The 26,128-nt window shown below is 30.5% G+C and overlaps 1 long non-coding RNA gene and 2 other non-coding genes across 3 annotated transcripts; 2 read left to right on the top strand and 1 right to left on the bottom strand.

Annotated features, from left to right (window-relative positions):
* The first annotated feature begins 8,350 nt into the window (after positions 1 to 8,350).
* LOC129957813 (small nucleolar RNA U3) lies at positions 8,351 to 8,561 on the top strand. Its single transcript, XR_008782916.1, has one exon. It is a non-coding gene; the product is annotated as a small nucleolar RNA U3 (small nucleolar RNA).
* A 661-nt stretch (positions 8,562 to 9,222) lies between these two features.
* Positions 9,223 to 9,338, top strand: LOC129957862 (U5 spliceosomal RNA). The gene has a single exon (XR_008782963.1). It is a non-coding gene; the product is annotated as a U5 spliceosomal RNA (small nuclear RNA).
* A 9,138-nt stretch (positions 9,339 to 18,476) lies between these two features.
* LOC129957297 (uncharacterized) lies at positions 18,477 to 25,501 on the bottom strand. Its single transcript, XR_008782751.1, has 2 exons — positions 25,376 to 25,501; positions 18,477 to 18,790 (listed from the first exon to the last, which is right to left on the bottom strand). It is a non-coding gene; the product is annotated as an uncharacterized LOC129957297 (long non-coding RNA).
* Between the last annotated feature and the right edge of the window lie 627 nt (positions 25,502 to 26,128).

Here is a 26,128-nt window from a genome sequence, read left to right as displayed (position 1 = left end):
GGTTCGATCCGCGCTCTCGCCATTCGTTTTACTTTCAATTTTCATCATATTATTATTTTTTTTTAAATTTTATGTATAGAGAAAAATATTATTTTTCTTTTCAGGAAGTAAAATTTTGAACAGAATTAACAAAGATTTCAATATTATATATAAAAATACTTCCAAAATAAAGAAATTGAACAAATAAAAGTCTCAGTTCGGTCAGAGACTCTGGGCATGCGCAAAATCATCCCTTCTCTTATACACATGGCTTTCATGCATGGATTTGCACCATTATAGAATGAAAATAAATAAATAAACATCTGGCTTTAAATTCGACCTCCCAACGGATCATATGTTGCCGAGTGGTCCGAGTGTCAGCCTGCGAACAAGTGGTCGTAGGTTCGATCCGCGCTCTCACCATTTCTTTCACTTTTCATCATATTATTATTCTTTTTTTAATTTTAAGTATAGAGAAAATTATTATTTTTCTTTTCAGGAAGTAAAATTTTGAACAAAATTAACAAAGATTTCAATATTAGATATCAAAATACTTCCAAAATAAAGAAATTGTAGAAATAAAAGTCTCAGTTCGGTCCGAGACTCTGGGCATGCGCAGACTTATTCCTTCTCTTATACACATGGCTTTCATGCATGGATTTGCACCATTATAGAATGAAAATAAATAAATAAACATGTGGCTTTAAATTTGACCTCCCAACGGATAGTATGTTGCCTAGTGGTCCGAGTGTCAGCCTGCGAACAAGTGGTCGTAGGTTCGATCCGCGCTCTCACCATTCGTTTTACTTTCACTTTTCATCATCATCATATTATTATTATTATTATTATTTTAACTTTAAGTATAGAGAAAATTATTATTTTTCTTTTCAGGAAGTAAAATTTTGAACAGAATTAACAAAGATTTCAATATTATATATAAAAATACTTCCAAAATAAAGAAATTGAACAAATAAAAGTCTCAGTTCGGTCAGAGACTCTGGGCATGCGCAAACTCATTCCTTCTCTTATACACATGGCTTTCATGCATGGATTTGCACCATTATAGAATGAAAATAAATAAATAAACATGTGGCTTTAAATTCGACCTCCCAACGGATAGTATGTTGCCTAGTGTTCCGTTTGCTAGCTTGCGAACAAGTGGTCGTAGGTTCGATCCGCGCTCTCACCATTCGTTTTACTTTCACTTTTCATCATATTATTATTTTTTTTTTAATTTTAAGTATAGAGAAAATTATTATTTTTCTTTTCAGGAAGTAAAATTTTGAACAAAATTAACAAAGATTTCAATATTAGATATCAAAATACTTCCAAAATAAAGAAATTGTACAAATAAAAGTCTCAGTTCGGTCAGAGACTCTGGGCATGCGCAGACTCATTCCTTTTCTTATACACATGGCTTTCATGCATGGATTTGCATCATTATAGAATAAATATAAATAAATAAACATGTGGCTTTAAATTCGACCTCCCAACGGATCGTATGTTGCCTAGTGGTCCGAGTGTCAGCCTGCGAACAAGTGGTCGTAGGTTCGATCTGCGCTCTCACCATTCGTTTTACTTTCACTTTTCATCATATTATTATTATTTTTTTTAATTTTAAGTATAGAGAAAATTATTATTTTTCTTTTCAGGAAGTAAAATTTTGAACAGAATTAACAAAGATTTCAATATTATATATAAAAATAATTCCAAAATAAAGAAATTGTGCAAATAAAAGTCTGAGTTCGGTCAGAGACTCTGGGCATGCGCAGACTTATTCCTTCTCTTATACACATGGCTTTCATGCATGGATTTGCACCATTATAGAATGAAAATAAATAAATAAACATGTGGCTTTAAATTCGACCTCCTAACGGGTAGTCTGTTGCCTAGTGGTCCGAGTGTCAGCCTGCGAACAAGTGGTCGTAGGTGCGATCCGCGCTCTCACCGTTCGCTTTACTTTCACTTTTCATCATATTATTATTTTTTTTTTTTAATTTAAGTATAGAGAAAATTATTATTTTTCTTTTCAAGAACAAACGTTTAAACAGAGTTTACAAACATTTCAATATTATATTTAAAAATACTTCCAAAATAAAGAAATTGTACAAACAAATGTCTCAGTTCGGTCAGAGACTCTGGGCATGCGCAGACTCATTCCTTCTCTTATACAGATGGCTTTCATGCATGGATTTGCACCATTACAGAATGAAAATAAATAAATAAACATGTGGCTTTAAATTCGACCTCTCAACGGATCGTATGTTGCCTAGTGTTCCGAGTGTTAGCTTTCGAACAAGTGGTCGTAGGTTCGATCCGCGCTCTCGCCATTCGTTTTACTTTCAATTTTCATCATATTATTATTTTTTTTTTAAATTTTATGTATAGAGAAAAATATTATTTTTCTTTTCAGGAAGTAAAATTTTGAACAGAATTAACAAAGATTTCAATATTATATATAAAAATACTTCCAAAATAAAGAAATTGAACAAATAAAAGTCTCAGTTCGGTCAGAGACTCTGGGCATGCGCAAAATCATCCCTTCTCTTATACACATGGCTTTCATGCATGGATTTGCACCATTATAGAATGAAAATAAATAAATAAACATCTGGCTTTAAATTCGACCTCCCAACGGATCATATGTTGCCGAGTGGTCCGAGTGTCAGCCTGCGAACAAGTGGTCGTAGGTTCGATCCGCGCTCTCACCATTTCTTTCACTTTTCATCATATTATTATTCTTTTTTTAATTTTAAGTATAGAGAAAATTATTATTTTTCTTTTCAGGAAGTAAAATTTTGAACAAAATTAACAAAGATTTCAATATTAGATATCAAAATACTTCCAAAATAAAGAAATTGTAGAAATAAAAGTCTCAGTTCGGTCCGAGACTCTGGGCATGCGCAGACTCATTCCTTCTCTTATACACATGGCTTTCATGCATGGATTTGCACCATTATAGAATGAAAATAAATAAATAAACATGTGGCTTTAAATTTGACCTCCCAACGGATAGTATGTTGCCTAGTGGTCCGAGTGTCAGCCTGCGAACAAGTGGTCGTAGGTTCGATCCGCGCTCTCACCATTCGTTTTACTTTCACTTTTCATCATCATCATATTATTATTATTATTATTATTTTAACTTTAAGTATAGAGAAAATTATTATTTTTCTTTTCAGGAAGTAAAATTTTGAACAGAATTAACAAAGATTTCAATATTATATATAAAAATACTTCCAAAATAAAGAAATTGAACAAATAAAAGTCTCAGTTCGGTCAGAGACTCTGGGCATGCGCAAACTCATTCCTTCTCTTATACACATGGCTTTCATGCATGGATTTGCACCATTATAGAATGAAAATAAATAAATAAACATGTGGCTTTAAATTCGACCTCCCAACGGATAGTATGTTGCCTAGTGTTCCGTTTGCTAGCTTGCGAACAAGTGGTCGTAGGTTCGATCCGCGCTCTCACCATTCGTTTTACTTTCACTTTTCATCATATTATTATTTTTTTTTTAATTTTAAGTATAGAGAAAATTATTATTTTTCTTTTCAGGAAGTAAAATTTTGAACAAAATTAACAAAGATTTCAATATTAGATATCAAAATACTTCCAAAATAAAGAAATTGTACAAATAAAAGTCTCAGTTCGGTCAGAGACTCTGGGCATGCGCAGACTCATTCCTTTTCTTATACACATGGCTTTCATGCATGGATTTGCATCATTATAGAATAAATATAAATAAATAAACATGTGGCTTTAAATTCGACCTCCCAACGGATCGTATGTTGCCTAGTGGTCCGAGTGTCAGCCTGCGAACAAGTGGTCGTAGGTTCGATCTGCGCTCTCACCATTCGTTTTACTTTCACTTTTCATCATATTATTATTATTTTTTTTAATTTTAAGTATAGAGAAAATTATTATTTTTCTTTTCAGGAAGTAAAATTTTGAACAGAATTAACAAAGATTTCAATATTATATATAAAAATAATTCCAAAATAAAGAAATTGTGCAAATAAAAGTCTGAGTTCGGTCAGAGACTCTGGGCATGCGCAGACTTATTCCTTCTCTTATACACATGGCTTTCATGCATGGATTTGCACCATTATAGAATGAAAATAAATAAATAAACATGTGGCTTTAAATTCGACCTCCCAACGGATCGTATGTTGCCTAGTGGTCCGAGTGTCAGCCTGCGAACAAGTGGTCGTAGGTTCGATCCGCGCTCTCACCATTCGTTTTACTTTCACTTTTCATCATATTATTATTATTTTTTTAATTTTAAGTATAGAGAAAATTATTATTTTTCTTTTCAAGAATAAAAGTTTAACCAGAGTTTACAAACATTTCAATATTATATTTAAAAATACTTCCAAAATAAAGAAATTGTACAAACAAAAGTCTAAGTTCGGTCAGAGAATCTGGGCATGCGCACACTCATTCCTTGTCTTATACACATGGCTTTCATGCATGGATTTGCACCATTATAGAATGAGAATAAATAAATAAACATGTGGCTTTAAATTCGACCTCCCAACGGATCGTATGTTGCCTAGTGGTCCGAATGTCAGCCTGCGAACAAGTGGTCGTAGGTTCGATCCGCGCTCTCACCATTCGTTTTACTTTCACTTTTCATCATATTATTAATTTTTTTTTTAATTTTAAGTATAGAGAAAATTATTATTTTTCTTTTCAAGAAGTAAAATTTTGAACAGAATTAACAAAGATTTCAATATTATATATAAAAATACTTATAAAATAAAGAAATTGTAGAAATAAAAGTCTCAGTTCGGTCAGAGACTCTGGGCATGCGCAGACTCATTCCTTCTCTTATACACATGGCTTTCATGCATGGATTTGCACCATTATAGAATGAAAATAAATAAATAAACATGTGGCTTTAAATTCGACTTCCCAACGGATCGTATGTTGCATAGTGGTCCGAGTGTCAGCCTGCGAAAAAGTGGTCGTAGGTTCGATCCTCTCTCTCGGCATTCGTTTTAGTTTTACTTTTCTTCATATTATTATTATTATTTTAATTTTAAGTATAGAGAAAATTATTATTTTTCTTTTCAAGAATAAAAGTTTAAACAGAGTTTACAAACATTTCAATATTATATTTAAAAATACTTCCAAAATAAAGAAATTGTACAAACAAAAGTCTCAGTTCGGTCAGAGACTCTGGGCATGCGCAGACTCATTCCTTCTCTTATACACATGGCTTTCATGCATGGATTTGCACCATTATAGAATGAAAATAATTAAATAAACATGTGGCTTTAAATTCGACCTCTCACCGGATCGTATGTTTCCTAGTGGTCCGAGTGTCAGTCTGCGAACAAGTGGTCGTAGGTTCGATCCGCGCTCTCACCATTCGTTTTCGTTCACTTTTCATCATATTATTATTTTTTTTTAATTTTAAGCATAGAGAAAATTATTATTTTTCATTTCAGGAAGTAAAATTTTGAACAGAATTAACAAAGATTTCAATATTATATATAAAAATACTTCCAAAATAAAGAAATTGTACAAATAAAAGTCTCAGTTCGGTCAGAGACTATGGGCATGCGCAGACTCATTCCTTCTCTTATACACATGGCTTTCATGCATGGATTTGCACCATCATAGAATGAATATAAATAAATAAACATGTGGCTTTAAATTCGACCTCCCAACGGATCGTGTGTTGCATAGTGGTCCGCGTGTCAGCCTGCGAACAAGTAGTCGTAGGTTCGATCCTCTCTCTCGGCATTCGTTTTAGTTTTACTTTTCTTCATATTATTATTATTTTTTTAATTTTAAGTATAGAGAAAATTATTATTTTTCTTTTCAAGAATAAAAGTTTAACCAGAGTTTACAAACATTTCAATATTATATTTAAAAATACTTCCAAAATAAAGAAATTGTACAAACAAAAGTCTAAGTTCGGTCAGAGAATCTGGGCATGCGCACACTCATTCCTTGTCTTATACACATGGCTTTCATGCATGGATTTGCACCATTATAGAATGAGAATAAATAAATAAACATGTGGCTTTAAATTCGACCTCCCAACGGATCGTATGTTGCCTAGTGGTCCGAATGTCAGCCTGCGAACAAGTGGTCGTAGGTTCGATCCGCGCTCTCACCATTCGTTTTACTTTCACTTTTCATCATATTATTATTTATTTTTTTAATTTTAAGTACAGAGAAAATTATTATTTTTCTTTTCAGGAAGTAAAATTTTGAACAGAATTAACAAAGATTTCAATATTATATATAAAAATACTTCCAAAATAAAGAAATTGTACAAATGAAAGTCTCAGTTCGGTCAGAGACTCTGGGCATTCGCAGACTCATTCCTTCTCTTATACACATGGCTTTCATGCATGGATTTGCACCATTATAGAATGAAAATAAATAAATAAACATGTGGCTTTAAATTCGACCTCCCAACGGGTAGTATGTTGCCTAGTGGTCCGAGTGTCAGCCTGCGAACAAGTGGTCGTAGGTTCGATCCGCGCTCTCACCATTCGTTTTACTTTCACTTTTCATCATACTATTAATTTTTTTTTTAATTTTAAGTATAGAGAAAATTATTATTTTTCTTTTCAAGAAGTAAAATTTTGAACAGAATTAACAAAGATTTCAATATTATATATAAAAATACTTATAAAATAAAGAAATTGTAGAAATAAAAGTCTCAGTTCGGTCAGAGACTCTGGGCATGCGCAGACTCATTCCTTCTCTTATACACATGGCTTTCATGCATGGATTTGCACCATTATAGAATGAAAATAAATAAATAAACATGTGGCTTTAAATTCGACTTCCCAACGGATCGTATGTTGCATAGTGGTCCGAGTGTCAGCCTGCGAAAAAGTGGTCGTAGGTTCGATCCTCTCTCTCGGCATTCGTTTTAGTTTTACTTTTCTTCATATTATTATTATTATTTTAATTTTAAGTATAGAGAAAATTATTATTTTTCTTTTCAAGAATAAAAGTTTAAACAGAGTTTACAAACATTTCAATATTATATTTAAAAATACTTCCAAAATAAAGAAATTGTACAAACAAAAGTCTCAGTTCGGTCAGAGACTCTGGGCATGCGCAGACTCATTCCTTCTCTTATACACATGGCTTTCATGCATGGATTTGCACCATTATAGAATGAAAATAATTAAATAAACATGTGGCTTTAAATTCGACCTCTCACCGGATCGTATGTTTCCTAGTGGTCCGAGTGTCAGCCTGCGAACAAGTGGTCGTAGGTTCGATCCGCGCTCTCACCATTCGTTTTCGTTCACTTTTCATCATATTATTATTTTTTTTTAATTTTAAGCATAGAGAAAATTATTATTTTTCATTTCAGGAAGTAAAATTTTGAACAGAATTAACAAAGATTTCAATATTATATATAAAAATACTTCCAAAATAAAGAAATTGTACAAATAAAAGTCTCAGTTCGGTCAGAGACTATGGGCATGCGCAGACTCATTCCTTCTCTTATACACATGGCTTTCATGCATGGATTTGCACCATCATAGAATGAAAAAAAATAAATAAACCTGTGGCTTTAAATTCGACCTCCCAACGGATCGTATGTTGCCTAGTGTTAAGTGGTAATTCTTAATAGCGTTGCGATTAGAGCTTCATAGTTAAATCCGAGACAAACTCTATGTGTCCAGCTTTGGTTGCGATACATACAAATAAAGCAACATATATTTTCTGAAGAGTACCTTTTCTTTGCTCCTTAAATTTAATTTCGAACGGCTCGCATAAATCTATCCTTACATTTAAAAATGCTGAACTAGGTGTAACTCTATCTGCTGGAAGGTCTCCCATAATTTGATTCGCGATAACGAGCTTGTTTCGGAAGCATTTAACACATTCGTGAACGACTTTGCGCGCAGCATTTCTGCCACCAATTGGCCAATATTTTAAACGAATAGTATTTAGAAGGGTTTGACTGCCTACATGACAGTTTCGTTTTCGATAAGACTGAAAAATAAGTGTAACTAATTTATTTCCCCCTGGCAGAACAATTGGATGTTACTGATTAAAATTTAAATTAGAATGCGCAAGTCTGCCATCTACTCTAATGAGTCATCGGATGGCTCTATGAAGGGATTAAGAAATCTTGGCTTCACTCCATATGATAGAAATATGTTAAAGCATAAATATTTATATAGCACATTCTCTTTTCCTATTGAAAAAAAAACTTTTGATTTAGTTTTTAAAAAACCATTTCTTTGATTTGCAACACTTTGTAAAGCAAAAAGAAAAAGAAATAATAATACCATTGTAAATCCATTTACACCAAATTAGCTACCACTTTAAAAATAGGAGATGGTTGCTATAAGAATTTTTTCTCTTCTGATTGTAACTAAGATCATACTTCATAGGATCATTTCTATAGTATGATTAGAGGTTCACTCACCGAACCTCGCAGAAAACCCAACCACGATGATGTGAGATGGGGTTTCTTCCTGAGCGTGAAAGTGGCTCTTTGGTGCTCTTCGGAGTGTCGAGCAGCCGTTGATGATCGCACTCTCTGGCCATTGCGGCTGGGAGATGGAAGGAACTCGATCTGAGTGGTTCCCAATATTAACAACAAGATCAGAAGCTTTCAATACGTATTTCATATCGTCGGATTTCAATTTTTTTCTATTAGCTACTTACGAAAATTCTTTTCGTTTATGCAAATCGCACTAATACTTGATGGATACAGTTTATAGATTCCGACAAGAAATTAAATGCCTTATTTATGTGACTGTAGCTCGCTTTTATTGCACTAGAATCTCTTGGTAATCGATTTGAGGTGAAGTAAGACTTCACTTTGTAAATATTCAGACATTTGATGCTCTTAATTTTAAGACATTTATTTGTTTATTAATAAATGTCCAGAAGTTTGGCCATTAGATATCTAGCTTTCCAACAAGGAAAGAGGCAAAGCCATAACAGATTTAGTGTTAACCAGGGTGCAAGCCTGCTACATTGCAACCCACTTTAAGACATAATTTTAATGAGAAGCTTTAAAAACAATTCACTGATCTGTTAGTGCATTGATTATGAACCCTCTACTCCGCAAAAAGATAAATATCCACAGGACTTTACAAAATTTTATTTTTAACACAAAGAGATTCTCTAGACCAAAATATTTTAAGGATGAAACTAAACCTCCATTCCATGTGCAGAAAAAGTACCACTATTAAAATTATTTACAAGTGTATATAGAATTTGGAAAACTCTCTGTTTGTATGCTCTGGTTTCTCTTCAATATCGTGCTAATCTTTCGCCTTTTACTAAAGATTACCGTGGAGAGGAACAATTTAATGAGCCTCATCCAATTTTTGGAATCCCGCTTCGGTGGGATTATATTACAAAAAGCAGAAACATACGGATATCGCCATTGCGACTGTTTCAAGCGATCGCAGCGACCCCTAGTGGCAGCTTAAGCGATCATCTTCCAACTCCCCTTGCAGGGAAAAGGCTTATTTCTTCTGCTGCTTTCGTTGCGCTTTTTAATTTTCTTTTATAATTTCACTGCAAAACATATCCTTGTTCTACTTTAAGAAAAAAAAGTAGGCGCAATTTTTGAAAAGAAGTGTTGCGTTTTAAATGAGACTCTTAAAACATTGTTATTCAACACTCCTCGAAATAAAAAAAAATTGCGATTAAAAGCCTTTCCAAGACTGATGTTTTAAATCCATGCAAGAATTTGTATTTTCTTAATTGTTTGAGATCCCTTCCGAATTCTCGTAATTTAACTTGCAGAACGGTAAACGGTGCTGAAATATGAACTTATTTGAAATTGTGGTTATCAGCATGCTAAGCTTACTGTAAGACTTCTATTAGAAAAATTATTGATTACAAACCTTTGTGCTGATTTGAATGCATGCAAAATTTTACATTTTCTTAATTGTTCAATTTCTATTGCTTACGATTTCTCTTAGTTTATAATGAAAGGGCGCAAAAAAATAAATAAAGCATTTTATACTTTGGCTATTAGCATATTGTACGAAATTGCGTTGGTGAATGAAAAGCATAAGCGGACTGTAAAAATGCGTTTAATTTTATGCGTGCTTAACGAGACAATTATAGAACTGTTCTGAGATATTACATGGTTGCCAGGTTGGCGTAGTTACAAAGTGCGCTAAAGGCGTGATTTTACAAGTACGGAACAACCCGCCTGGCGTTGAAATATGCATATGTTTCAATATAAAAAAAAATTGTATATAAAGTTACATCACTAATTTTGACACATAAGAGTAAAAAACAAACAAATAACATAATAATAATTTGCATAATAAATACAATTAGCGTAATTAAACAAATACAAATGAACGTTTCAATTCAAATGAAAATTATCTACAATAGGTAAAATGCAAATTTTAGAAGTAGGACTTCTAAAATTTCCTTTTGCAGTGTGTATATCTGCCACTCTGACATCACCATCTGAGCCGGAAATTAATTTAATGATTCGACCTAAAGGCCATTAGTAAGTTGGAAGTTGAATGTCCTTTATTAGAACTAGCATGGAGTTATTGATAAAAAACTAAACTAATCGCTGTCTATTTTTAAATTTTAGAGGAAAATAGAATTTGCAATACAAGAATATATGAAGGCCGCTATTATTATCTTTATTTATAAAAACCAATTAAAAATATGCTAACATCCAAATTAGATTAATTTTAAAAGAAATTGTTTTAAATTCTGCAAATTCTTTTTAAAATGGTTTTTCAGTCTGTTAGGCATTTTTTTAAATAAAAAAATACTTAAACTTAAATATCCGCACGCCGATATGTTCGCGAAGCATTTCCAAATAACATATTACAAACTTTCAGTAATGGGGAAATATATGAAGCTTTTATTTTTAAAATTATTAATTTTTTTTTTAAATCACACAAATAAGTAAGGGTTCGAGGCTTAATAAAATTACAGGACAAATTTAATTTAATTTTAAAAATTCAGAAACCTGAATATTGCATTTTGTTTAAAAGGATGCATTTTCTTGGTACATTATGCTTTTATCATAAAAATTAAATAACTGTGAAATTAACATAAAATCAAAAATTCAATACGCACTGGAAATTAATTTCAAATTGGACGGTTTTAAGCAAGCAAACATCCACATGTAACAAACAAGGTGTGGAACGCTAGCTTTCTATAAATTGTCCAAGCTATTTCGGCAAAGTTTGAAGTATGAAAATTATTTAAATGCAATAGACTCTCTCTCTAATTCGACACATGGGGACCGGGCAACTGTCGGATTATGGAAAACGTCTGAACTGTAAAGAATCATATAGACATCACTGAATTAATTATATAATGATATTTACAGGGAACAATTTGCGAATGAACCAACAGTATGTAAAAAGAAAAATATGTCAAATAATTGAGTAAGAGCACTTAAGCAGACAAATCATGTATTGGAAGGGAGAGAGGTTTCAAATTTTAACAGAAAAAAAAATAACTCATCACTAAGTAACATGTTTAGACTGGTGCGTTGGTCTAGGGGGAGTATTGGAGTAAAGAGGGTCGGATTAGAGAGAATATACTATATTTTATATACGATTCTAGATATATGCCATACCTAGGTATTTTATACGAATGAAGTTTGTTATTTGGGAAAAGTACAAAAAGAAAGCTATGAAATGGCTTTTATTTAAAAGATGTTCATACTATATAAAACATTATTTAAAAAATTTAGAAAGGAGTGCCACCAAAACATTTTCTTTAATGTACATAAAGAAAATTTTAGCTAAAGGAAATTGAATAAAATATGAAGCTATTGGAAAGTATCTACGAACAAGTTATAATGCATTTTTTCACTAAAGGAGGCAAAATAAAATGTGACATATGAAGAAAGGACATAATTTTATTTTGAAATGTATTATTTTTAGGTTTTATAAAAAATAAGAGCAGCTGTATTCCATCTTTTGCCGATTTGTAGACTAAATATAGAATGTCTAGGAAATATTCGAAATATAATTCACTTCATACTTTCTCTAAAAATATCCAAACATTCTATAAAAAGCAGGATTTCAAACTTTGCCAGAAATATAGACCAAAAAAGAATCCCTCGGCTAATAACATTTATATAGAAATATTGTGTAAACAAGATTTGTTAGAAGAAAACTAAAATGAAACATTTGTTGATATCGAAACCAATTCTTTTCATTCAGCAGCCATAGATTTTTTAATATAAGAAACTATTTTTAGTAAAGAAATCAGCAGATTAAAGATAATAATATATTCGAAATTATAGAAAGTCACGTTCTTTCTGAAACTTTTCCGCATTCTGCTACAGCTATGACAATTTAGATTGATAATCTATAATCATAAGCGAAAGACAGCAAACGAATATAAAGCAATTGTTTTTCCGATGGAAAACTAACAGAAAAGTTAAAGATACAACCACTTAACAAAAATTAATAAAGAAAAAAACTATAACACTAAGTAATTGATCAGCATTTTAAACTCGAAAATTGAATTTAAAAATTACAATAAATGAATATTTGCAGCGATGTTGAAGCAATTAAAAATAAGATTGTAAAGAAGTAGAGAAACTCCTCTTCTCAGATTTATTATTTTTGAAAATACCTATAACAAGAAGTTTTATTAGAAGTATTTACAGGGGTGTTTGTGGAACCCCAAAAAATCCCCTGAAACTTTTACGGACTTACTACCGGCATTTTGGAGTTTCGAGAAGCGGGGGGGGGGAATGAAAAATTACAATTATGAAATATTGAATGACCTAATTATAAAAGTTCAATGAATTACTTTTTTTGCAAAATTAATAACCATAAATTTTCAAACATATAAACTACTACATTTTATGCAAATATTTTAAATTACCTGAATTAATTCTTTAAAAAAAATTATCTAATTTCTGCTGATTTTTTTTTTATTTTCTGATGTTTGTCGGCTTGTCTTTCTTTTGTGGTGAACTTCATAATTGCAGGAAGATTGACTTTTATTTTCCTCATTTACAGTTGAAGAAATTTCCTCGAGAACTGCACATGCAGAGGTAGAAGCAGTTTGCTTTTCTGCTAATGTAGAAGGTTTTTCAGAGACTTTTATAGGTGACTCATCTGAAATACATGTTTTTAAGTCCTCTTGATATGTTTTCCAACTTCTGTTCATATTCAGTAAGAGATCTTTGTGAATTGGATCAGTCATTGGATTTTTTGAGCCATATTTTTCACATGAGGTTTCTTTAGAAGCCATTAAATCATATTTAATAGTCTGCACTGCATCTAGGGAATCAATCTTAAGAGAGGTTCTACAGTCATTGACAAGTGTATCCATTAAGTTGAATGCACTTTCCACTAATGGGCCATGGAAGCAGCTAAAGCAGGCTTTGACCAATTTAGCCAATGTTGGATACTTATAATCATTTGTGAAATCATCTTTTAAATTAAAAACTTTAGACCAATATTTATCAATTGTACACTTGACTTGATTTCCACTTTCATCAGATGTGTAGAGCATTCCTTTGGTGATATCAATATCACTCTGGTATAACCTTATTTCAGCTTCTACTTTTGACTTTTCATTGTCACTAAAAATATGGGACATAAAAGATGATAATTTTTCAAAAGCTAATATTGTACTGGTTTTACCTCTTAGCTCTGGATCTAATGCTGTAAAACTAATTAGATATGAATTTTTAAGGGGTAATTTCTGTTTCATATGCTGAAATTTCAAAGTGAAATTCTCTTGCGTACATAAATAAAAAAAAAATATTTCAATAAGCGAAACGAAAAATTTACACGTGCATCAATAAATGAAACGAAAATTTTACACAGCGGAGAAAAAAAAGTTCCGAAGTGATCAATGACAAATAGCTAATACGGCGAAAAATCCCCCTTCTCTACTTATTGGCGCCACGCCAGGAGAGATAGGACCTTTGAACCCAGAGTCACGTGATCGCACATCTGGTCGAACGAAGTCTCTCCCTTTTTTTTCTGCCGCGCCTACTTGCCGAAAAGAATCCAGAAGAGAATGTCCGAGAAACGGGGGAATGAGTCATAACTCGCAATAAGGAAAGAACAAAAAAGAAGTTTTTTCCCCCTTTTCACGCATTATCACTGCCTTTGGAGAAAGAAAGGAAAAGTTTTCACCACACACGCTGACCTTGCGTTTTCTGCTTTCAAAGCAAACAAAATTACCCAGATCAAAATAAATAATTCATTATTATTCCTACTTCCTTTTGAACGACGATCCCCGGAATTTCCGGGTATCGAAGTTCAAAATCCCCGGAATTCCGGGGTTTCCCCGGAGCACAAACACCCCTGTATTTATATTTTCTGGTATTTATTTAAAATTTAGTTTAAAAATTCGAATTTTTCTGGCGCATGTTTGCTCTGCTGGAGATTAGCTCCAATTTCTCTTAAATTGTATTTCTGGATATAATGAATTTTTAACATCGAATTATCTAAAACCCATTGTATATAAATTAACCTTTCCAATGATTGTAAGCGTTTATTCAAATTTTTCATTATTTCGGATTAATAGAAAACCAAGCATATTTTATATACATATATACATATTTTTTTTTCAAACATATTTTTTTTCCAGAAACTTTGCTTGTATTTGATGTGCGCCACTGTCAGTAATATGATTATTATGGTATGTCATAGTGCTAATGTATAAATCAACAAAAAGTACTTGAAACCTTTCTTGTTTATAATAATTGTCGTCTTAGCTCACCATTTGTGCTTTTAATGTTAAGAGGATATTTAAGATGAATATGTTAATAATAACACTAACATTCTACGTAAGAAATTCTCTCGATTAAGTTGATCTGCAAGAATATTTGAACCAAGTTTTGAAAACTAATGTAATCTTTCAATAACTTGAGAAAAGAGTGTTGAAAATGTATTAAATTTTTTAATAATTTACCATGGTATTTGAAAGCTTTTTTTAGAAAACCTTCGCGTCATATCAGGCTGAAAATAAAAGTCGCTTTCATAGCAGTGGACACGAAATTTGCGCCGAGTATTAAAAAAAAAACGGGGGGGACAATAGGGGGGGGGGGAAACCAACAAAAATGGTCTCCTCAAATCTTTCTAGCATACTCTTTAATAAAATTGGCATGCCAGAGAACGACTTACATGGTAAGAGTGCATAATGATTACGAAATATTAACTTTTAGCGTGAATTTAGCGTCTTTACTGAATCCATCTTGCTGTAGTGATCGTAGCGCCATCTTTCATTCATGTCATTCTAAAGCGCTTCCTATCTACTTTCCCTAATGCAATCTATGTTAATACTTCGCCCGGGGAAATCCCCGTTCTATGTATACGTGCGCTAAGCAGTGATGTTCAGATAGTTGTTAGTGAAATAAAGAGTTTATTTTTCTAATAGCGAAGAAGTGCTTCATACAACACTCTACATGAACATCACCACAGTGCCATCATTGGAGTTATTTGACGTTTAACTCTGTTTTTGTTTTAACTCTGATATGCGTTAATAATATCCTAAAACCAAATTTATGTTTTAGACACATTTTTCTCAACAGATCGAATCAAAAATTGAACACAAAACTGAAGTCCCTGAATCCGATACCAAATTTAATATATTTATGTAATTGCGTTTTTGAATGATCATGTTTACATGTTTGTAACATTACAGACTGACAGACGGTCAACCCTTTGCTGGATTTGTCTCAAAATTGACAAGTGTCTACACTAAGATGTTAAATATGTTTACCGAATTTTATCTATCTACTTTCTTCGTTTTTTAATAATCGTGTTAAAACAGAACAGACGGACTTCCTCTAACAGATTTTACATAAAATTTGATAAAAATCTGCAAGCTGGTGTAAATACCGTATACCAAATTTTAACAGTCTAGATTAAAGCGTTTTTGAGTTAGCTTTGCCACAGACAGATAGACAATCTGACATTTTCCGAAAATGTGTTTTTCGAACTCAAAGGGGTCTAAAACGTGGATTGATGTGGTTGAGTAATTAATTCGAATTGGTTTTATTAACAGCTTGAATTTCCATGGAAACAGGTGTAATTTTTAAAATCCTATCAGAAATTTCAACTGCTTTATCTAATGTTAAATCTGTGACGGCAGCTAAGTTTGTACTGATGTTGGTAGGTGCTGTAAAAATAATTCTAGCATGAATTTTTCTGAGACTTTAAATGTTTCTGCCCGACGTTTCATATTTCTCAATAATTCGGAAAGTTACCTGCCACTTAATTCTTCTCCCGAGAGGAGCTGATGAATCTCCTGTTGCGAAGGTTCCCCAGATCTATTTATGAGTTCCGTTTTTAAATGAGAGTACGACTGACGCGACCTCAGACGGCAAATGGGAAACAAAGTAGTTATATTTCGTCACAGATTCTGTAATGGGTTTCGGAACAACTAATTTAAATGGGCTTTCGCACATAATAAACCAAACAGTAGGATCCGATCTATTATAGACCGGTATTTTCACTGCACTTACCTCAAACATGATGCAAGATATCCTTTAGTCCGAAGCAAGTAAACAACTGCGTAGAATTCGCAATGAGAAGTGTTTAAGAACCGAAACTAAAAACCCGCCAAATGAGAGTAGATCAAAAAGAAATGGAAATGCTTAGATGAGCATATTTTCCATGAACGAGAGTCTAAATGCGATTCATTCTACTCATAAATAGTCCGAAAGTCACCACCGATGTAGTTGAGTAATTATTTAAGTAAGTAATTCCACAATTAGAAGAACACCACAACGTTTTTATTCACCGCTCATTTCGTTCCATCTGTTGCCAGATGAAACTCACATAAAAATGATTGCTCGCTCACACTGGAGTTGCCAGATACTACAAGATTCGTCAAAATCTCCAGTTCGAATGTCCTTTTAGAGAAATTATGCATACAAGAGCGTATACGATACTCTATTTTGCATATATTCCTGATATATTAAATGTTATCAAGATGTAGGGATGACGAATATTTTAAGAGCGGTTATTACGTAACCAATATCAAAAAGTTACAAATACCAGTGATCAATACTTTTCAAAGAGGGGTGTGATTCAAATCCTTGATACGATCTTACTGGTGATATTTCGATTACAGGTTTTGAATCACGATAGAAAGTAACAATTGATACGATATCACTGAAATTTGCCGAAGCGGTGACTTCACTGGAAAGTAACAATCGATACGATCTGTCCAATGGAAGCTCCCGAAAGAAATCTGTGATTGGATTGAAAAGTGAACGGACCGGTTATTGGAATTATCGTATCGTATCATTGAATTGCATATCACTGAAATTTATCGGAACGGTGAATTCACAGGAAAGTGCGAGGCTTCACTGGAAAGTGCAAAGTCACTGCTCCACGTTACGGGAGTGACCGATATTCGTATTTGAGGATGCACTATTCCATACAGATCATTTTTAATTGCTCGTGACATGATTGACTTTGATTACATGTATTCTGTTTACTGCTGGCGCCATCTATTGGTAGAATATAGGACTGAAGTAAACATTTTAAAGAAATGACATATATTTTTAACTCACCTTTTCCAGAAAATGGTTCACTCTAATAAATAAATAGTTTTGAGAAAAAAAATAAAATTTAAGAAGTAAGCTAAAACAGATAAATTAATTCAATCACACGTTACTTAAATTATTAAATTATGTATTATTTACAATTAATAAATTTTATATTTAATATTAAGTAATAATTTTTAATTAATAATATGATTGAAATAACAGATATTTGGAACGCATATTTAAAAATTATAATAGCAATATTATTTGTTATTCAAAAAATCATGGATTATGCATCTCTATCAAGATGACAGCATTGTTTAGGATAAGTTCATTGACTATACAAAGAATTAGAGTATTAAATATATTTATATTAAGAAAACTGAATGCAATTTGATTAAGCCTAATCCTAAGGGATTAGGCCCAAAAAATATATTTATTCTAAGAATTATGAGTAATTTTATTGATTGGAAAGTTATTTAAAAACATACAATATTTGTAGATATAATATTTATCTAAATATTAGTTCAGCATTAAAAATGATGTATTTAAATATTCATAATGTAACTGTTCTGAAAAATAAAAATACTGAAATGAGAATATGATTTATTAAAATTTACGTCGGATGTCAATAAGTATTTCAAAATAATACAATGCATTTTCATGAACAATGTAGGTTTTTTCTATAAATATTGCAATTGTATCCAGACAATCTTGGAAAAATATAAAATCATTTTATCATATAATTTTATTTCCTTAATCTTCCATAACAGTTTAAAATTGAGCGATCAAAAAAAATTTTTCTTTTCAGTCTGTAAAGTAATAGATTCAGGTTGTTGATTTTTATTTAACGAATGCTAATATTATTATTTTTGTTAGACTTTCACAATGAATTTTTTGGAAAAAAAATATAAAAGTATAGACTATTTGTATAAATGATAATTTATGAAAATATTTTAGTTGATTAAAAACGGATATCATTTAATAAGAGTGAAATATTGAAATTCAAAACGACTAAAATATAAGATATATAATTTATTACCAATGCAAGATTTTTAATAAACGGCATGTCATAGTTTTAATATTTTTCAATATTCAATATTTAATTTTTCTACACAATGTATGTAATTTTGCGTATCTTTTATCCAATTAAATTCCTGGAAGTAACTAATTAAATCGATTCATCCTTCATGTTGCTCGTAATGGACGTTTCCATCGGAATCAGTCACTGCTTCAACGTAGAGGGGTTTCCCAACCATTGTCATTACTTTAGGTTCATCATCTGCCATAGCAACATAAATTACAGCTGCAAAGCACAAAGCAACTAACAGCATCTGCAAAGGCAATGAAAATAAATTAAAGAAAGAAATATTAGTATTAAAAAAGTTAAAAAAAATCAAATTAGCTGAATTTAAAATTTTCTATTATTAACTAGAGGGTTTCGTCCCATGTTCGCTTTCACTCGCCAGCCCCGATGATGACCGATACTGTACCCAATGTTCGTCACTTCCAGTTAGCAAATTTTTATAACTCCACTGCCGTTCTTTTAACATTGGAAATTTAATCTTCCTATTATGACAACATATACTGGCCGATCGACTCTAGAGATGCCTAATCCACGATATTTTCAATAACAAATAATTTTGATATTATTATTTTTAAATATTTGTTCCAAATATTTGTTATTTCAATCATATTATTAATTAAAAATTATTACTTAATATTAAATATAAAATTTATTAATTGTAATTAATACCTAATTTATTTATTTAAGTAACGTGCGATTGAATTAATTTATCTATTTCAGCTTGCTTCTTAAATTCGATTTTTTTTTCCAAAACTATTTATTTAATTTCTTTATTGGAGTAAACCATTTTCTGAAAAATTTGAATTAAATACATGGCGTTTCTTTAAAATGTTTACTTTAGTTCTATATTCTACCAATAGATGGCGTCATCAGTAAACGGAATATATGTAAAATCAAGTCACAAGCAATCAAAAAGGATTTGTATGGAATAGTGCATCATCAAATGTGAATATCGGAAAGGTTACTCTCATGAAGTGGAGCGGCGACTTCACACTTTCCAGTGAAGTCACCGCTCCGATAAATTTCAGTGATTGCAATTCAATGATACGATAATTCCAATAACCGGTCCGTTCACTTTTCAATCCATTCACAGATTTCTCCTTTTCTGTTTTGTTCGAGAGCTTCCATTGGACAGACCGTATCGATTGTTACTTTCCAGTGAAGTCACCACTCCGGTAAATTTCAGTGATATCGTATCGATTGTTACTTTCTATCGTGATCCAAAACCTGTAATCGAAATATTACCAGTAAGATCATATCAAGGATTTGAATCATACCCCTCTTTGAAAAGTATTGATCACTGGTATTTGTAACTTTATGATATTGGTTACGTAATAACCGCTCGTAGAATATTCGTCATCCCTAATCGGCGCACTTCCTATTCAAAATTCAAAGCCCTAAAATTATAAAAATCCTTCCTCATCTAACTATCCATTGTCTAAATATATTGAATCAGTTTTTCACGTTTTGCCTCCAACATAGCAGTTTCACGATGAGCTTTTCTTTTCAAATCGGTAGCTTTTCGCTCGGTCTTTTTGCGGTTTTCGTTTTATCTGATTCACTATTAAAAAAAAACAATGCAGACTAAACACTTGTATTGCTTAAATATTCACATGATTGCTAGCAGAGAAATAAAACAGGAAATCAAACCGGAAAGCTATTCATTAGTGTTGCCACGAATGATGTTCTAAAAGTAGAATGGCAAATAATATTGTTTTAAGGTGGGTTCACACTCGGTCAGTTATAAGACGGCCAGTAAGACAACACATACGCAGAAAGGAACTGATTTATGTTTGCCACAATTTCATAAGACAGTTCAGGCATTCATTGCTTGATTATAAATTGCCGTTTTGGCGACCCTGAAATTTTGTTTTTTACTGCGTATCGTATTAAAATGATGGATATTTACAAAAAGAAACATGTTAAAATAAAAAAAAAAGGTACTTAAATTACTTAAAAAATTACTTAAATTTGGAAAACTATAGGGGGAAAATGGCAAATAAAATTTAAAAACACACATACAACCTCGCATTAGAAAGAACAAAGAACAAAAAAAAAAAAAAAAAAAAGTCGGAAAGAACGGCCAAACCTACAAATGCATACGCAGTAAGAAAAAATACAATACAGCGGCATATTGTTATCCCGTCGGGAAAATACCTGCCATGGACCGAACAGCCAATTTTCAGCCTTTCTACGCATGCGCTGCCTACTGGCCGTCTTAAAACTGGCCAAGTGTTAACTTACTTTTAAACTCATCTGCTATTAAATTGGTGTTAATTAAAACTTTACTTTTCCTTTTTTTTTTTTTTTTTTTTTTTTTTTTTGTCGCCATTCTACCGTCAAGTGCACTATAAATACTTACTACGAAGTAATAATAATTTTCATTAAATATTTCGAATAATACTGGCAAAACAAATCCGAAATGTCATGAGTCTGGTGATGGCCAATCAGAAATCGAATAAAATGCAATTTTTTTTATATAATAAAAAATGAATGTATGTTTGTGTGGAAATTTATTCAAAAATGAAAAAAAAAAAAAAATCACGTTTAAATTTAGTACTTTTTTCTCTACAAATAAAAAAGGGGAGCGTATGCGTATGTGTCTTCTATCTGTGTGCCTTTCGACATTCTGCATGTCATATCGTTCAACCTAGAGATACCTTATTTTACAAAAATATACTTTAAAAGATGGAAGTATTGCGATTTTTTGAGAATAGAATTTTAATTAATTAAAAATAGATTTTTGGAATTTTTTCTGTAAAAATTCCTTAAAATATTATTACACAAAGCTAATTTTTACATCATTATAAAATGCCGAAATTTATATTTTTTTATTGGCATCATATACAAATTTAATCGTCTTAGAATTTTTCACCTCAACTTTGTTAATTTAAAAAAAAATTGTTGCATAATTTTTAAAAATGGACTTAATTGTTGCGATTAAATTCAAACTGATTGAATTGTTTCCTCAAATGTTTAATCACGTAATTTTCTTTCACTGTTGAAAACTTTAAAAAAAAAGGAAAGAGTTATTATCCGGATAATTTAGTTGAGAAATCAGAAAGGGAAATTATATATATCGTAGAAACAATGTATAATTTGAAATAGATTTCACAAGAACTTTCAGTTTTTAATGACACTAGGATGTTACAGGCCTCCATTTCATTAATAAGTTTCAGGTTTACAACAAACTGAAGATGTGTAAGGTTTTTTTGAAAAATAGTACAACCTTAATTTCTGCCCCAGTTTGTTACTTCAATAACGTATTTACGTTATTGTGCGAATAATGAGCACTTGAATTATGCACAAAAGATTTAATTGACACTAAACGCAACCAGCCTTCTCTATAAATCAGCTCGTCGTCAAAGTCGATCAGTAAATAATAAAATCGATTGAATTATTCCTAAATTTCAACAATTTTGTATTCAATAAGGACATGAGCCTTCGTTTGCAAAGGACTTAAAAGCTGAAATTTTATTCGCTAAAACAAACAATGAAAATCTTAAATAGAAAATTACCATTTTGATAAAAAGCAGAAAATTGGTAGATCTTAATTTGATGTTTCTTTGAATGTTGAGTTATTCGTACATTCATGATCTAAAAGAATTTTAATTTTTAATCAGGGGATTGAGCAGGAAAAAGGTTACAAAATAGGTTCCATTTACACGAAGTGCAAATAAGAAATTATCCCAAAATTGTTCTTTTTAATACGTCGCGTTTAGCAAATTTTGAAAAACAAGAAAGAAAACTAAGTTTCCTTCTCAATAAAGAAGATTTATAAGGAACGGAACAAAGGTAATTTGCATATTCTTCATTTTTATGGATACAATGATGTTACAAACTTATGCACTTAGCCATTTAACGACCACGAATACAAACATGAAATAAATGTAATTTGCATATTCTTCACTTTTATGGTTACAATGATGTTACAATCTTATTATTATATGGAAAGTTCTCAAAATAATTTCTGTGAAAATGGATGTTTGTATTCTTGAGCGTAAGTGTATAAGATATTAATATCACTGTATCCATAAAAGTGAAGAATATAAAAGTAAAGTATACCAATGACTAACTAAATCCGTTTTATGAGTTGCCAGGTGTTGATGTTGCTCCTGATTGCTGCGTAGGAGGAATACCATTTTGATATCTCTATCCTGCATTGATATTATCTTTGTAACGATTCATTCTACCTTATTTATTCGCTACGTTTTGATGAATTTTTCATTGCACTTAAATTATAAAGAAACTATCCAACTTTATTAAGTATTATTTTTAATATCTGGAATCAAACTTCTTAAATTTTAATCAGTTCCTCCTTAAATAAATTTCGTAATTTTCAATATTTTTTTGTATTATTTATAAAAATTTCCCTAATTTTTAAAAAAAGGATTTTTTTTTATTTTATAAAAATAATTAAAACTAAAATTAATAAAACAATTAAATTTTGTCTCACATACAGCCTAAATGAAATGTTATAATAAACATGAAATATCTAAAATATGGCATAAAATTGAACAAAATCTGTTCATTAAAAAGATGAATATAATTTGATAAATAAAATCATAATGAATCGATCATACTCAGAAATTAATATAAGCTAATCTTTAAAGATATAATTAATCTGCTTATGTTAAATTAACATTTCATATGTCTATAATTTAATAAAAATAAAATTAGTTGCACACTAATCAACGGCTTATGAAATATTCAAACATTGATTAAAAATCCAATATTAAAATGCCTACAAAATGTTTCCTACATTTTTCCTAAATTTGTCATTAAAATGCCTAAAAAAAATTCCAGCCTTAGAGTGTTTTGTGTTACGTCTGTGCTGAGTTTTTTAGACCTTAAACAATCGCTGTAAAATAAAATTTAAAAAAAAAATCTGATTGGTGCAAAGAACGAGCTGTCAAGTCAGCTTAACACTTAGACCTACGGAGATAAATTTCGAAGATCCTCTAATATGGAAGATGATATCTTGAGACAGTAATTTATCCTATAATCCTTGTCAGTTAAAATAATTAAAATATATGTGCATCTGTTAAAACATTTCATCATCGCATACTGAACAATGGATTAACTGTAGTAAGTGGATATAATGAATTCATTACAAATTAGGAATTAATGAATTGCACTTTTTTTGGGGTACATTAAAATGGTTCCAAAGCAATATACGATTGTAAACTATAGCAGCTCATTATATTTCAAAATATAGCATTCATATAACAGGGATTTCATCTGTTCAAAATTTCTAGGCACATAGAAAACTGTACTATTTATTATTACTTTGTATATTAATTCATATCACCTTAATACATGGTTTTTATGTTAAGGACATGTCACACTAGAAATAATTCTTGATCACAGATATTTTCTTATCTTTTTTTAGAGTAGGAACTTTTAGAATAGGGAAAATTATTTCAGCTAAGTTTGAAATTACGCTTCATAAATGATTACTTGCAAATGGAACTTTCAACGATTTTCTCAGAAAAGTCAAATTATTTGCTTAGATACGTTAATATCAATAGAAAAATTTGGTGTTGGAATTTTCCTAATTTTTAGACGGTATAATTTACAAAATTTTTATAATAGTAGTTTAAATCTTTCTTGTTTAAAATGGAAGATTCCAGTTGAACTGATTAGATATGTTGGACACACAATAAAAATTCAATCTATCTAAAAATTCAAATTCAAAAAATTATATTTTAAAATTGAAGTAGAAGTAAAGCTGAAGAAAAGGACGATATTTTAAAATTATAGAGATAAAAATATATATATATTTTTAATATTTAATAATTTTTATGAATAAAACATAATTGCTAAATAAATAAAGTAATGATAATTATAATTTTAAAATATTAATTTTACAATAAAAAAATTTTAATGAGTAATTTTAATAAACAAACAGTACAAAATACTTTAAATGTAAAAATTATAAGTAAAAATCCATTTAAAAGTTTTAAAACCTAAGAAATTTAACTTGCTTTTTGAATTGGATGCATTTGTATAGTAATAATTTACTCGTTTATATAAACGATTTAAAAGTTATTCGCTTGTGAACACTGAATTTATAAGGTATTAATGCATTTGATTTTTAAAAAAAAGTGAAATGAAACAAAACACAATTTTTTTAGTTTCGATTTTCGTACTAATTCCCTACGAATCTAAATTAAAATGTCTGCACTAGTCAAGTCTTACTGCATATGTAAATTGTCGGAGATAATATTTCATTTTGTTATTTATTTATTTTCGATTTTACCTCAAAATTTAATGATTATCAAATGCATATGGGAAATTATATTGCTATAGCCAAAACATTTCTAAATAGAATCAGTTTGAAATGCAAATTAAGCATCAGTGAAAAAAAGTTCATACACAAAATTTACATAAAAAGTTGGTATAGAAAAATTGGCATATAAATTGCCATAGAAAATAAATAATTTAATGCTTGTTCTCGTTTTTGCCTTAAAAATTACTGATTATCAAGTGCATAATGTTAATCTGTATCACTACAATCAAAACATTACTAAATGCGATCAGTTTGAAATGCAAAATAAGCTTTATTGAAAATAATTCGTAAACAAAATTCACATCGAAAAATTTTTATGAAAAATATTATTTTCTTATATATATTTAATTTCTTTTCTTTCGATTTTGTCTTAAAATTTAATGATTATCAAATGCATAATGTTAAATTATATCGCTATAGCCAAAACATTTCTAAATAGAATCAGTTTGAAATGCAAAATAAGCTTCATAGAAAAAATTCATACACAAAATTTACATCAAAAAGAATTTAATTTCTTATGCACATCAAGTGCCATCTTACCAAAAGAAAATTCATTTTTAATCCCACGTAGCTTGCTCGTATTAACCAGAAATGACTAGATTTTCTTTGGTGTAACCTGATTTGTGCTTCCGAACTTTTATAGATATATTTTTGCTCTTATATTTATATTACTTTATCATATGAGACCATTAAATGCATTCTTATCAAAAAGAATCACCGTATGAGAATAAAATATTTACACAGAACGAAATAAACTAGGAAATTCGATAAAATCTTTTTTACAATGGGAAAAAGGAAAGATTTGGAAATGAAAATTGAACGCTTAATGCATTGTTATGTTTATAAAGTAATAAAAACACTGAGATGTGTCACAGTAGAGATATTTCTATTTAACTAAATCAATATGATATTTTTCTAGAAGTTTTTACAGGCAATATGATTTACTTTTGAAATTAGTTTCAATAAAGTTTTAGCTGCATTTCTATAAGAAATGATTTAGTTGTATTACTGTAAGTGAACTCCAAATGTTAAGATAAATTTGGTTATTATTCTTTAATATTTATTTATTTGTTATTCTTTAATATTTAATAATTATTAATTTATTATTAAAGGAAAGTGAAATTGTATTTATTCCATTGCTGTATATCTATTTTGTCTATTTTTTTCAGATAAAAATTCTTTTTGCGCAATTTTTCCGGACAAAAAAAATATTGTCTTGGTACTTAAAATATAAAATTTTTAATTGTTTAAGACAGTGCTTGAAAAAATGCTTCGCTTTATTTTTTAATACTT

The sequence above is a fragment of the Argiope bruennichi genome, chromosome 11 (assembly GCF_947563725.1).
Source record: "Argiope bruennichi chromosome 11, qqArgBrue1.1, whole genome shotgun sequence".
NCBI lineage: Eukaryota > Metazoa > Arthropoda > Arachnida > Araneae > Araneidae > Argiope > Argiope bruennichi.
The sequence above is the reverse complement of the archived record's forward strand: the minus strand, read 5'-3'. Positions and strand labels throughout refer to the sequence as shown.